A 15,443-nucleotide genomic window follows, 5' to 3' on the forward strand; every position below is an offset into this window, starting at 1 on the left:
ACCTTAAATAATGAAAAGGATTAGGATAGAGGAGAAAAAAGAATTCCATGAGGAAAAACTAGCATATGCCTTGGCTCAGAATAAAAAAGGAGCATGGCATGTTTCAGAGAATAAGGAAGAACCTATCCTTACTGGAGTGGAGTGTCATCATGTTGGACAGAAGTAGGAAATAAAATTGAGTAGGAAATTTGGGCATAAATTGAAGTGGATCTTAAAAGCCAAGCTAAGGAATTTATACTTTATTCTATAGTCAGTGGAGAGTCCATAGGTTTGATCAGGACAGTGAATAAAATAATTCTTTTAGGAATATTAAGATGTAGCAGAAAGACTGAAGTTGAAGGAGAAAGCAGTCATCTTTCTGGCTTGAATTCAATACACTCACCAAGCAGACTTCTGATCTCATTTGATTTCTTAAGTGTGCTTCCTTCCTGGGGGGAAAATGCTGAGCTGGGTATATGAATTGCAATCAGCTTGGCAGTTATTTTTCTCACTGTAAATTATCAAATTGACCTTTTGATATAAACAGATCTTTATCTGCATGAGCTACTTCGTCTCAGTAAATTTTAAGTGATTGTATGATTTTTGTTGTTTAATATTTAAAACAGCAACAATAATAACTATAGAAGTTAACATTTATTTGGCACTTAAATGTGCTGGGCACTGTGCGAAGGGCTTTATATTATTATTTCAATTAAACCTTGAAATAAGGAGAAAACTGAATCTCAGAGAAGTAAAACTGAATCTCAGAGAAGCCATAGGTCACGTAACTTGACAACTAAGCTGTCAAACATCACTTATGTCATTAACACTCTATCTTATTAAAATAATTTATAATGATGTTTTCTATTATCAAGCCATAATATTTTCATGTATCAGACATTTATAAAAAATGTTATTGGTAAAAACACTTAAAGTATTAGATTGGTTGAGCTGAGAAAAAAATCCCTGAAATATAGAGAAGTAACAGAATGCTGTCTTTTCCAACCATTGATCTTCATTACTACTAATGGCCTTTCAGATTCTATGTTTGCTTGTGTGATTTTTTGGTTTGTTGATTTTCTTCTTCTTTTTTTTTTTTTTTGCTTTTCACGTCCAAACCTGCGGCATATGGAAGTTCCCAGGCTAGGGGTCGAATAGGAGTTACAGCTGCTGGCCTACACCACAGCCACAGCAACATGGGATCCAAACTGTGTCTGTGACCTACACCACAGCTCACAGCAATGCCGGATCCTCAACCCACTGAGTAAGGCCAGGATGGAACCCATATATATGTCATATATATTAGTTGGGCTTGTTACTGCTGAGCCATAACAGGAACTCCTTAGATTCTAAGTTTAAGGTAAATGTCTTTATATTTTCAGATTATTTAATTTTACAAATAGTTATTACTCAAGAATTACCTCTAAATTTTGGCATGTTTTCAGTAAGTTATTGAATATGCATGTCAGTTATTCTGAAGAGCCTTCATTTCTCAGGATCTTTAGGAACAAAAGGCAATTTTCTGTAAAACTTCACACACATGAACACACATGCACATTACTTATTTAATTCTTTTCCAACTTCAATCTTTCCTACTTCCACTACAGCTTGATAATCCTAAGACAACTATTCTACTCATTCTCCTGATCAAATTTTCCACTGATTGTAGAATGAAGCATAAATTCTTTAGTCTGGCTTTTAAGATCCATATCAATTTGTCCCCCAAGTTCCTATCATACATGCAAGAATAATAATTTTATGTATCTTTTAAACCACTAAGTTTTGACAAGAGGATAAACTGATAATTTGTTTTCACATCTAGTGTACCAAAGATCAAGCAAGTTTATACAGCAAAATCATGTCTAGAACGTCCAGAAGATATTCTAGAATGATATCTAGATATAGAAAAGCTTTGGGGGAGTTCTTTTTCATCTAAAGGCATATTTGTGAGTAGACCTGCCTCTAAGTAACATAACTGTTAAAACTTCAACAGTTTAAACTGTGTAGTAGAGTAAAAAGACTCCTGAATTTGAATAAGATAATCAGAGATTTACTATCCTGACTTCTAATAACATCAATTAGTTTCACCTGCTTTTGTATTTTATATAAATAAAATCCTACAAGAGTACTCATTGTAGGTTTCTTGTGCTTAGCTTTATGTGTGAAAGTCAGGTTTCTTGTGCTCAGCTTTATGTGTGAAAGTCACTTATATTGTTAAGTTTACTTGCAGATCATTCATTCTCATTACTCTATAGTATTCCATTATGGGAATATACCACAATTTGCTTGTCCATTTCCTTGTTAATGGACATTTGGGTAGTTTCCAGTTTGGGGGCTGTTATGAATAATGTTGTTATGAGCATTCTTTTTGTGAGCATATATGTATGCATAACTTTTGCGTGTATACCTATAAGAGGAATATGGATCATAAGATACATGTATACTTAGCTTTACTAGGTACCACTAAGCAATTTCCCAAAGAGGTTTTACCCACTTATGCTCCAGTGTTTAACCAGTGTTTAAAAGTTTTGAATGATCTACATCCTTGTCAATATCTGGTATTTTCTGATATTTAAAAATTTTAGTCATTTTGGTGAGTATGCAATGTTCTCTCATTGTGATTTTTTTTTTTTTTTTTTTGGTCTTTTTAGGACCGCATCTGCGGCATATGGAGTTTCTCAGGCCAAATTGGAGCTGTAGCCACTGGCCTACGCCATGGCCACAACAACGCCAGATCTGAGCCACGTCTGTGACCTACACTACAGCTCACGGCAATGCTGGATCCTTAGCCCACTGAGTAAGGCCAGGGTTCGAACCTGTGTCATCATGGATGCTAGTCAGATTCATTTCTGCTGAGCCACGATGGGAACTCCTCTCACTGTGATTTTAATGTGCATTTCCCTGATGAAGCTTAAGCACTTTTTGTTTATTAGTCATGCAGATATCTTTTTTTTGTGAAATGTTTGTTCAAGTCTTTTGCCCATTTTCTTTTGAGTTTTTTTTTCCTTAGTGGATTTTAGAAGTTCTTTATACATTCTTGATATGAGTCCTTTGTCGAATATTGAGAATATCTTTTCCCACTCTTGGGTTGCCTCTTTGCTCTTAATTGTCCATGAATAAACACAAGTTCTTAAGTTTAATATAGTCCAAATCATCAATATTCAGAAAATACTTTAATATGATAATGTATTGACACAATATCAGCTGGAGTTCATGAGACATATTTTGTGCCTGGATTAAAGAATACAGTAAAAAACAGTGTCATAGTCTACTTGTAACAAAAATTATCAAAATTTTATGTTAATATATATACATAATAAACATTGATATGACAAACATACATTGAAGTGCTAACTCAAGATACCAAATAATCAGCAAATATTCTATATGTGAGATGACTATTAATTGGTAGACACTTCTTATGTACTGAAGTAAAATCCATGCTTCTATCACTCTTTTATGGCATTTCTAATATGGCACACCATCTCTTAAGGCAGATTATCCAATCAATTAAGACCAACTATATAAATCATTTAATGTCATATACATGTTAACACATACATATAAAAAGTTTAGAAGGAAACTATTGTTAGCACTGATACTTTTTGTAGAAAAAAGTCTGACATCTTACAGAACCTTAGTATTCTACAGAACCCTAGTTTAAGCAAAGCACAAAGGTGTGGAAATACATGGTAGTAGTATAGTAGATGAATAGTAGTTCCACCTGGCTAGAGAGGTGCATAGCAGAGGATAAGAAGTAGGGACAGAGTGGAGGAAGTGAGATGAGGCAGGAAAGAGAAGATTTTGACAGTTCTCAACTGCCACTTGAATTGAATACTATCCTGTATGAACACTGAGAGTGTCATGACAATATTTGTATTCTTTAAAGTTAATAATAATGGCAATATGAAGGACAGATTGAATGAAAGGAACTGTTGACAGGGAGATAAGAGGCTACTGTAGTAAAAAAGGAGAGAAGTGACCATTATCTGAGCCGAGGCAGTGGCAGTGAGACAGGAAAGGAGAAAACAGATTTGAGAACTCATCTAGAGAGAATTAATAGGATTTAGTAATTGGATATGGAATACAAAGGAGAGAAAGAAGCCATAGTGACTCTACTTCTAGCTTGGATTTTTGGAGTGGATGCTACTTCATTTGTCTGAGAATGAAACTTGGGGTCAGGTTTCAGTCAGAGTGACAGAGGTAAACTGAGTTTGAGGGGTCTACAAAGTGGTCTAGGTGCAGATGTTCAGAAAATGGACAGATGGAGGTAGGGCTCAGAGCAAAAGTAAGAACTTGACGCCTTCTCTGTATAGGCTGTAGCTGAAGCAGTGAGACTAGATGAAATTATCAAAGAAGAGAGAGCTATGAAAAGGGAAAAGACTGAAGACAGAATTCTGGGGTGGGACCAGTATTTAAAGGGCAGAAAAACTAGAAAAAACAAAATAGGTTGATATAGATACAGAGGGAATAGGTGAAAAAAAATAGTGTTATGGCAGCTGAGAGAGAAGAGAGTGTAGGCAAAAATGTCAAACTGCAGGTGTTACATAGTATGAGCATCGAGATGAGGTCACTGATAATGATGTATTTGGAGAGAATAGTATCGAATAGAGGGGGGTGGAAGACAGATTGCAGTGGGTTCTGAGGAGTATGCAAAAGGGAAGATTACATTATCACAGTAAAACTCCCAGTTTTGCCTCAAATCCATGGATCATTGTGAAATAAATTATGTTAGTCTTGAATTGCTTGGATAACTGTTTCTGAGCCTTTCTGCTCTGCCTTGCCAGTGAAGATTTAATTTAACGTAATATCCAAAGCCCTGTTTCCTTTTGATTATCTATAAAGGTATCAGATCTGAAGTCTTGAAAAATCTTTCCATTTTGTTTGTGGTAATGGCATGATGAGCTGAATATATTAAAGAATATTAATTCTTTTCATTTCCCCCCCCAGGAAACAGTTTTCCCATCGCAAATCACTAATGAGCATGAGTCACTGATAATGGTGAAGAAGCTTTTTGCTACTTCTATCTCATGTATAACATATCTAAGGGGCCTATTTCCAGAGAGCTCTTATGGAGAACGCCATTTGGATGGTAAAGTTTAACTAAATGGTTACTTTGGCTGGTGTAGCCCTTTTTCTCTATTTGGCAGGAATAAATCTTTAATTTCTCAGAGTGTGCTAATTCCAAGTCATGGGCCTGTTCTTGAAGATCAATTTGCTAATTCATTTTCCATTTTAATTTTACTATGTTTAGTGGTTTTACTTATAGGAACCATTTATTCCTGGCTAGATACCAAATGAGACTGAGGAGAAAAGAAATTGGTATAGACAAGCCCAGTAATTCTAAACTATACCTATAAAAGTAGCAGCCAGATCCAAATCTGTTTGGATGCTGTACATTTGTACTGTTTTGTGCCTCAGTTGAATTTGTTCTTTGAGGCAGATTCTGGCACTGAGGAGTTTTAATGAAGTTTAATTCTTTCTGTTAACATACAAATATGCTGGAAAAAATGCATACCCAGGCCAAACCCATTTGTTGGTTAGCATGGATATTAGACAATTATTACTTTAGTCAACTCTGTTCTTTTCTCAATTTCCTCTCTTTTCTTCCTTTTATTTCTAGTGTCCCTTAACTCATGATCTCATTTCCTTATATTACAAGCTGTTTCTGTCTCCATTCCTTCTCTTGCATTAAAAAGAATGTACCGGAGTTCCCGTCGTGGCGCACTGGTTAACAAATCCGACTAGGAACCATGAGGTTGTGGGTTCCATCCCTGCCCTTGCTCAGTGGGTTAAGGATCTGGCATTGCTGTGAGTTGTGGTGCAGGTCGCAGACGCGACTCGGAACCCACGTTGCTGTGGCTCTGGCGTAGGCTGGCAGCCGCAGCTCCGATTGGACCCCTAACCTGGGAACCTCCATATGCCGCCGGAGGGGCCCAAGAAATGGCAAAAAGACAAAAAATAAAATAAAATAAAATAAAATAAAATAAAATAAAATAATAAAAAGAATGTACCTAGATAAGACAATCAGGCTTAAAAATGGTAAAATTAACTAGTTCACTTCTGTGCTGAAATTATGGCTTTTTAAATTACTAGGACTGAGAGGAAAAAAATAGATCTTTCCAGGGAGATAGTGATATATTTTATTAATTAAAGTCCTCAGTAATTAATCCATACATCTTATATTTTAATATAGGCATTGACTTAATTCAGACATGTTTATATCATTTATTTTAGAAGATTAAATCTATTTAAATAAAATATGAAGTTTAGATATCTTTCATGATTCCTTATTTAGCTTTTGATTCCAACATGTAGCTTTATGTGTTTTCTTTTTATTAGATGAGTGTTTTTGGTAACTCAAACTACAACCTGTTGTAAAACATGTGGGGATTATTTATAGATTCATAAGAGTATGTGTCATTACATTTAATATGGAATTATAATTAAACTTTAAAAATATATATTTCTGGAGTGTGCTGTAAGTTGAATAAACTTGAAAAGATTTCTATTGTTGTAGGTCATAAATTATGATAAAATTATATTTTAAATATAATATTCAGTATATTTTATAAAATATATTTACACCTCCCCCCAAAAAAAGAATGTACCTAGGACTCTTCAGTTTTTCAAAATCTAACTTTAAATTTCTCACATCTGTGTTTAGTGATAAACTTTGGCTTCATTCCAGTTTAATTTTCTTAAACAACATTTGATTCTCTATATGAGCATCAATGAAATGCATGTGTGCTATAAACATGAGCATGATTATTTGTAACTGTGACAACCTCATTTGTATTATATCTTCCTTCAGTCTACAGGATATAAATCTGTAACAGTGATAATGTTTATATATAGCATATAGTTGCAGTTTCTCCTCTTGTTTGGAATTTAGAATTGGAAAAAGACACTTTTAGGGTAATTAATTAAGGGCTTATTGTGTGACAATCACTAACCTAGGCATAGAGAGTAATATTCTTTATAGCTTTTTTTTTTGGTGACAGTTTTAATGGAAGTTATCTATCTCCTCAGTGTTTGTACTTAAAGTAGCATACGTCCCTATATCACTCTCTTTTTGGCAATCTCTAAATGTTATATACCAACATGGAATAATTTTCATATCCCTCAATAGCAATAGCGATAACATCAGTTTTTTGTTTGTTTGTTTGTTTGTTTGTTTTGTCTTTTCTAGGGCCACCCTCGGCATATGGAGGTTCCCAGGCTAGGGGTCTAATCAGAGCTGTAGCCGCCAGCCTACACCACAGCTACAGCAATGACAGATCCCAGCCACGTCTGCGACCTACACCACAGCTCAAGGCAGCACCGGATCCTTAACCCACTGAGAGAGGCCAGGGATCGAACCTTCAACCTCATGTTCCTAGTCAGATTCATTAACCCCTGAGCCATGACGGGAACTCCAACATCAGTTTTAAGATAGGAAAACAATATGAAAAGGTGAAACAACTTATACAAAGTCATATATGAATCAGTAATTGACTTTAGACTGACCTAAACCAAAACTTTTAATATGATTTTCCTATTCTTCATTCTTATAGTAAGGTAGTTGAATTTCAGATGGAAATTAATGTTTGAGAATAATCCATGGAAACATTTTCATCCCTTTTTTTCATTGAGAGGGGGAGGGAGAGAGAGAGGGAAAGAAACACTAGAGAACTGATTTGAGATTGAGATGTATTTTTTTAATTTTTTTTAGTCTTTTCTAGGGCTGCACTTGCAGCACTTGGAGGTTCCCAGGGCTAGGGGTCTAATCAGAGCTGTAGCTGCCAGCCTGCGCCAGAGCCACAGCAACGCAGGATCCAAGCCACATCTGCGACTTACACCACAGCTCACAGCAATGCCAGATCATTAACCCACCAAGTAAGGGCAGGGATCGAACCCGCAACCTCATGGTTCCTAGTCAGATTCATTAACCACTGAGCCACGACGGGAACTCCTGAGGTGTATGTTTTAAATTGGTTAATGGAGATGGTCTCAATACTACCTTATGATAACTTAAAGTTCACCAGAAGCAAAGAAGTGACAAATTGATTTTGCAACCAACTCAGTTGTGCTGTGTTGTAGAGGGTAGACTACTAATCTATAATAAAAATGGGAACTAAGCCAATTATCAACATAGGACTTGTTTTTAAATTAGATATTTAGAGATTTGAAATTTTTTATAAGCTATGAAACTAAGTAAGTTATGTAAATAAAATCATTAAAGGAAATATTCTTATTTAGCAAGGACAGTTTTAGTACAGCAGACTGTTTCTATTTCTGTAGACCTCAGTTTAAAAATCCTCCGAGAAGATAAAAAATGCCCTGGGTCACTGCATATTATCAAGTGGTAAGTAATTGAAATTCCACCGAAGTTGAACAACATTATTTTTATCATGGCTGAAATTACTCATAAGCCTTTATTTGGTAAGATCATTTCCTTAAAATTATTGCCTTCTTCCTTTCTTTTCATCTTTTTTTTTAACAATTTCCTAGAAATGTGTAACAATTTTCAATATTATTTTAAGATACTGATTTAGTTTTGTTTTTGAAGAAAATGGACTTTACATAAGAAAGAAAAATATCAATCAAAATTTGAGTGCTCATTATGTGCATGTTAGTGTCCTAAATATTATGAGAGCAAAAGGAAAAATAAGATATAGTTCCCTAGCTCAAAATTGCTTACCTATTATTTATAAAGTACTATCAACATATTAAAAGATACTTGGAGTTTCTAAAGAATGATTAAATGGGAGAGGTGAAATGATTATCAATTTAATGTATTTCAAAGCAAAAAATGTAAATCAATTCTGTACTTGGGATTCTCTTTTGGCTTTGATCTGGTCCAAATTGACATCAAACATTTATTTCTTGACAGGATTCAAGGTTGCTTTGATGCTTTGGAAAAGAGATACGTAAGAATGTTTTAAAATTTACGCTAGAATCAAAGACTCATCCTTTGTCCCTTTAAAAGTTTAGCCTTTATTTTGTTGTTGTGTTTTTTAACAGTGTGCAGTTGCCTATATTTGCACTCGTGAACCATTTTCTTATTTTATGTCTTTGTTGTCCTGTCGATGTCTCGTTTACATCAATTAGAATGAAACCCTCATTTTTTCTCTTCTACATACTCATATCTTTTTGACCACAAAATTTCCTCTGAAGTCACTGGAAGAGATCCACAGGATGTGGGACAGGGGAGACAAGAATCTGGCATTTAGCACATTGAAGATGTTCAAAATAGTGGCGATTCAATTTGCAGATATAAAAGGAAAAAATGGACTTGAATAATCGATTTTTATTCTGTTAGTTATTTTGTTAGCTGTGTTTGGCACATGTATACATAACTGTTTCCCTCAAACTAGCTAGTGTTGTAGCTTGATTTTTTAAAAAATTCAGCTTGAATTTTAAGTGCATTAGATTCTTCTCGCTGCCCAAGACAGCTACGAAAAGGTATAAAAATTAGTCCTAGTTGAAGAGACAACATATAAATGAACTTTCCACCAGTGCTTCCTCCCCCTTTCCCCATCTGTCTTCTTTTTACTCCTTCTCAGTTCCTATTGTTTTAAGAAATCTTAAGGTGAGTAGCCTTACATTGGATTATTTAGTTGCACTGATACATTTCCTTTTTCACTGAACAGTTATGATTTATTCAACACTGACCTGGAGGACTGAGGGGTACAAAAAGAAAACAGACATGGAATTGTGCGCACAAATAGCTTATAGACCATGGCAGAAGATAAATGGCATTCATATGCATGGCTGATGATCAACTATTGCATACTGGCATAGCTATACCTGCTCTTAAAATGTTGAAGTATTCTGTACTGGCTGGTAAATAGTTGCTTCTTTGAGACCTCAGATGACTTCCACCATTCCTTGCCTTCACCCCACCAGTGTCTTCTCTGGGATATCCCCAGACTGTTCCACAATATATCAACAAAAGGGTTGACATCTGACCCAGGGGGGGATCTCCAGGAACCCAGCTCCAGGGCTAAGTTGGCGTCTTTGCACAGTCAGTATCTGTACCATGTTGGATTGTTAAATTTTGATTTTTTATATCAATTTGATATTTTCGTATAAAAAGATCACCTTTGTCACAAGTGTAAATAACCATAATATTCATTAGAAAGTGATACATGCCAAAAGCAAGATACTGATCATGTGCAGTGAAAGTATGGAAAAAGAGAGGTTTAACCAGTGAGGGGCATAGGGAAATCTTTGGGAGAAAATGACTTCTGAGCTTGGAAGGTCCTTATTAGACAGGTTGAGAGTGGGAGAAGGTCATCACCAGTACAGTGAACGGCACTCATTCATTCTCTTTTGTCCATTCATTTAACAACATTTCTTGAATATCTATCATCAAGGGGCAGTACAGCACAGGTAAGAGCTCAGGTTTTGAAAAAGTCAGTCTGAAGTGAGTCCTATCTCTGCCACTAAATACCTCTGCGAACTTGGGCATGTAACCTACCTCTGGATAACTTAGTTTCTTTGCAATAAATTGAGGATAATAATAGAACCCACCTCTTAGGATTGTTTGAGAATTAAACGAGTTAGTAATCTAAAGCAGTTTTCAAACATTAGCTTACATCAGAATCACATGGAGGACTTGTTAAAACACACCTTTACAGGCTCCACCCCAAAATTTCTAGTGTGAGAATTTACATTTCAGACAAATTCCAAGTGATGCTGAGACTGGATTCCTCTCACCATCCCTCAAGCTACATAAGATTCTAGAACATGCCAAGTGCATTTTACCTTTGTACATATTGTTCCTCTTGCCTGCAAAATTTCCTTCCCTACACCACAGCCTTTATCTGGCTAATTCCAATTTATCCATCAGGTCCCAGCCGAAATATTTACTTCCTCGGGGAGGCCTTCCTTCGCTCCCTCCCACCCCTCTCCCAGCCTAGACTGTCCTTGTTTAATGTTCTCAAGCATCAGGTACTGCTGCTTTGTAGCAATTAACAGAATTGTAATGATGTACCTAAATGTGTGCTTTTTTTGTTTTCGCCTGCTGGCCTGCATGTTCCCTGAGAACAGGGGCCATTTCTTTTTTCTTTTTTTTTTTTTTTTGCTATTTCTTTGGGCCACTCTGGCGGCATATGGAGGTTCCCAGGCTAGGGGTCTAATCTGAGCTGTAGTCTCTGGCCTACGCCAGAGCCACAGCAACGCGGGATCCGAGCCGCGTCTGCAACCTACACCACAGCTCACGGCAACGCCGGATCGTTAACCCACTGAGCAAGGGCAGGGACCGAACCCGCAACCTCATGGTTCCTAGTCAGATTCCTTAACCACTGCGCCACAATGGGAACTCCTCACTGTGCAGTCTTAAAATCAGTTGGATGCAGTGACCAAAATGGCCACACAGTGTCACTAAAGTTTTAGTCTGTTGGGTGAAATAGGTGAATAATTTGATAGGAAATTATGGTCCTGAAATTTTCTAATTTGTATCCTAGTTTTAAAAAATTTGTGATAGGCTTGATTATATCTTTGAATCTGTATCTATATAGTCTATTCTTTCAAACAGGATCTGTTTATAATAATGTATATGAAGGGTGGGCAAGGGGTTTGTAGACTTACATCAGACGCCAAACTTTTGACTATAGTAGATTACTTTCAAAAGGCAAAATGTCCTAAAGATGCTTATGGCATATTTAATTTTTAGTAATAATGAATTATTTGGTATATCGTTTGCCTCCCAAACCAGAATGTAACTTATAGAGAGTAAGGGTAATTATCTTTTTTTTTTTTTTTTTTTTTTGCATCCTTCTTCCCAACGGAACCCTGGGTATGTAATAGTCACTTGCTTGAATGAATGAATAATTAGTATCCATTCCTCTAGTCTTCTGAATATTATTTTTCTACCCAAGTCCTTGGACCCTCTCTGAAGTTCTATTTTAATTAGATTTTATTGAAAACAATAATATAGGTACAAGTATATAATAACAATAGTTTTCTTTTCTTTTGAAGCTACACATGGCAGTACTTACAGTAAGTACACATTTAAAGACCAAGCCTCTGTCTCTGCTTCATTTTTTGGCAAGTGAAATATTAAAACAGTACTCTCTCCCATCCTCCCTGAATTTCATTTTCTGTCCTTTGACATCTTGGAATTTAAAAAAATAGAATCTATCAGAAGTTTTAATAAAAGATCACAATCTATATATTTCTTCAACATATTACAATACATGAGGAAATATATAGGACATACTACCTGTTTCATCTATTGGCTATCAGGATTTCATTTTCTGAGTTACTTTATACGCTCAAAGTTATTTGTTTTGGAGGTTTTGCAGGCTTCTTTCTAAGCTCTGTATACTTCTGGGTATAACATGGTATATGTAGTTCAGAATAGAAAGAAAATGAGAAGATACCACTGAGAGTCTTAGATATGTGACATTTAAAAAATTTAAAACTGTCATAAATTAATTAGAATTTATTTTAGCTCAATCACAGTGATCACAAATAACAGGTTATCAATTTCCTTATAGTGAGTGTTCACTGAATACTCTAAAGACTCTCTGTTCAAAAAATAAGAGCTTATTCTATCACTAGCTCAAAATATATATCTCAAGAGATATATCTCATTACTCAAGTAGTACAGCACAAATTTAACTCTTTACATAGAAAATGTATTCTGTGAGGACTAATCAAGTTTCAGAAATTAAATGCTGTTTATTTTTCCTTAAATAGCTTTACACAAATCCCAAGGAACCTGAGGTAAGAGCACGTATATATATGGACAGTATTTGTTTAAATATGTTTACCTAAATTGAGGCTATAGATTATGTCATTAGACTATCGTACGAACAAAGTAACTCATAGTGAGCTCTTTCAGTGAGTTTTGTTATAAATGTCACCAATTCTTTATTGTGATTTTTTAAAAATACCTATGGGTTTTAGGAAAAAAGCAATGAGTACATCCAAGCCTACTCCCTAACTTGTTAAGAAGAATCTTGCTTGTATGAAAACCACATTTTGTTTTTAATACTGATGCTGAATCCTTTCTGTTTGTGGCCTTTTTGGCATAATGCTAAACATTTTTTTAAATGGCTAAATTCTTCCCCTTAGCACATTTTCATAGATTTTCAAGGTTTACCTCTTCTCTCTCTAAATTTCTTCCCTCTGTTTATTGAATCTTACTCATCTTCAAGGTCAACATATGTCCAAAACTTTCATGAAAGCCTCTTTGGCTGTTTTGTTCACACTAATTTCTTCCTTCTCTAAATTCCTTTTCCAGCAGGACCTCAAAATTTGACACTCTCAATTGATTCATAGAGATTACTTTATCACCCTGATCAGATTCTTAAGGACAGGAGTCTTCTTTTCTGTCTCCCAGAGTGAAAGTCATAGTCCTGGGCATGTAATAGTTACTTGTGCTACTCTGTGGTAGTGGCACAGAAATGGAGGGAGAGGCCCTTTGTTCTTTCTTCTCTTTCTGTCCTCTATTTTCTTCCCAGCTTTCTTTCTTCTTCCCTTTCCTCTTCTCTTTCCTTTTTCCTTGCTTTCAGTTTTCCTTCCATAAGCCTATGGGTTTAGCCTAACTGGTGACCTTCAAAACTAAGTTGAGCATTTTTCAGCCCTCAATATCCCTTCTTGGCAAGATTATAAACAGCTATTTGAGCAAGGCAGAAAACTGGTGCATGAAGGTGGGTAACAATTCCTCAGTGCCCAAGCTATTTCTTTTTAACTTTGTCTCTAGTTTAGTTTCAATTTTCTCTGATAGGTTTGAGGGGAAATTTCCCAACATAAGGACTTCTGATAACTTAATAAATTGGTCATTTCCTTAGTGCAATAAATTATTGTTTTTTAAGGCATGCAAAACTCCTAAACTAGCAGCTTTGAGGTAGTGAAATGCTGAGGAAATTGGGTTTATCTACAGAAAAATACTACAGAGTGGGAAGAAAACTGTTAAATGAGCTTTGATACAGGCAATGTATATAATAATAAAGTTAGAAAACAAAAGTTTATTACATAAGTTCTGAGCTATCATTTATGATCCAGAAAAAAATATTTTCAACTTTTACAGATTGTTTCCTATAGCAGTAATCTCTAACCTCTGTGTTCATGGCACACTTTTGATTACTAGAAAATTTGGGGGCATGTTTGATGATATTAAAAGACTCAGAAGGACACTAAACATGTCAGCAATAATTATAGAATAACTATGGCATAGCAGTGTTCATAGAACCTCAAAGTATCCACGGGGTTACACAGTTCTATGTGGCTTTTTTTTTTCTTCTTCCTTTTTTAGGGCTGCGCCCATGGCTCATAGAGGTTCCCAGCCTAGGGTGGAATCAGAACTGCCAACCTACACCACAGCCACAAGAATGCGGGATCTGAGCTGCATCTGAGACCTACACTACAGCTCATGGCAATGTCAGATCCTTAACCTCCTAAGCGAGGCCAGGGATTGAACCTGGGTCCTCATGGATACTAATTGTATTCATTAACCACTGAGTCACAATGGGAACTCCTCTACTTGGCTCTTTAGCATTAAGTCACTGATAGAACTATTTACCTCTTTGATCTCATTCTTCTCTTTGATCTCACTATTTTATATACTCACAAAACAACATGCTCACATAAACAGTCTTTCTTTGGCATTTATCTGATATGGTGTCACATTTCTTGACTCATATTGGTAGAAGTATACCCTCCCCTAAGCAAAACTGCACAAACAATGGCAATAGTAATATATACCCAAAGCAAAAATACATTTTATCCATGGATTAAAATTTGCAGCACTCTTTTTTTTTTTTTTTTTTTTTTTTTTGCTTTTTAGTGCTGCACTAACAGCATGTGGAGGTTCCCAGGTGAGGAGTCAAATTGCTGCCGACCTACACCACAGCCATAGCAACTCAGGATCTGAGCCATGTCTGCAACCTACACCACAGCTCGTGACAATGCTGGATCTTTAACCCAATGAGCAAGGCCAGGGATTGAACCCGCAACCTCATGGTTCCTAGTCGTATTCGTTTCTGCTGTGCCATGACGGGAACTTCTGCAGCAATCTTGTGAAGAGTCTGTCATGGTACACCAGTTGATAACCTCTGTCTTAAAGTGTGCTTACCCAATCCAGAGGCCAACGGAGTTTTGGGCATTGCACAAAGTTGCAGTGCTTCGGCATATGAAGTTTTGTTCTGGCTTCTCCCTCAAAAGTAACTAAGGTAGTGAAGGATAGTGTGGCTTTTCTACAGACACACACTACAGAATGCGTAGAGGGTATTAATAAGATGTGTAAGCCAAAATGTAAATACATTAAGGAAGTGTTTACATAGCTTAAAACATGATAGACCCATAAAGTATTACTATATTTAAATATTTTGAGGACACAGATCTTACTGTTTCACTCTTTTTTTCCTTGTAATAGACTGCTTCAGAAACTGAACTATAGATGATCCCTGCCTCTAGCCACAGTACACTTTTAGAGACTTTAAAAAAAATCCTGTAGGATGAAATCCTAA

The sequence above is a fragment of the Sus scrofa genome, chromosome 14, assembly GCF_000003025.6.
Source record: "Sus scrofa isolate TJ Tabasco breed Duroc chromosome 14, Sscrofa11.1, whole genome shotgun sequence".
NCBI classification, from domain to species: Eukaryota; Metazoa; Chordata; class Mammalia; order Artiodactyla; family Suidae; genus Sus; species Sus scrofa.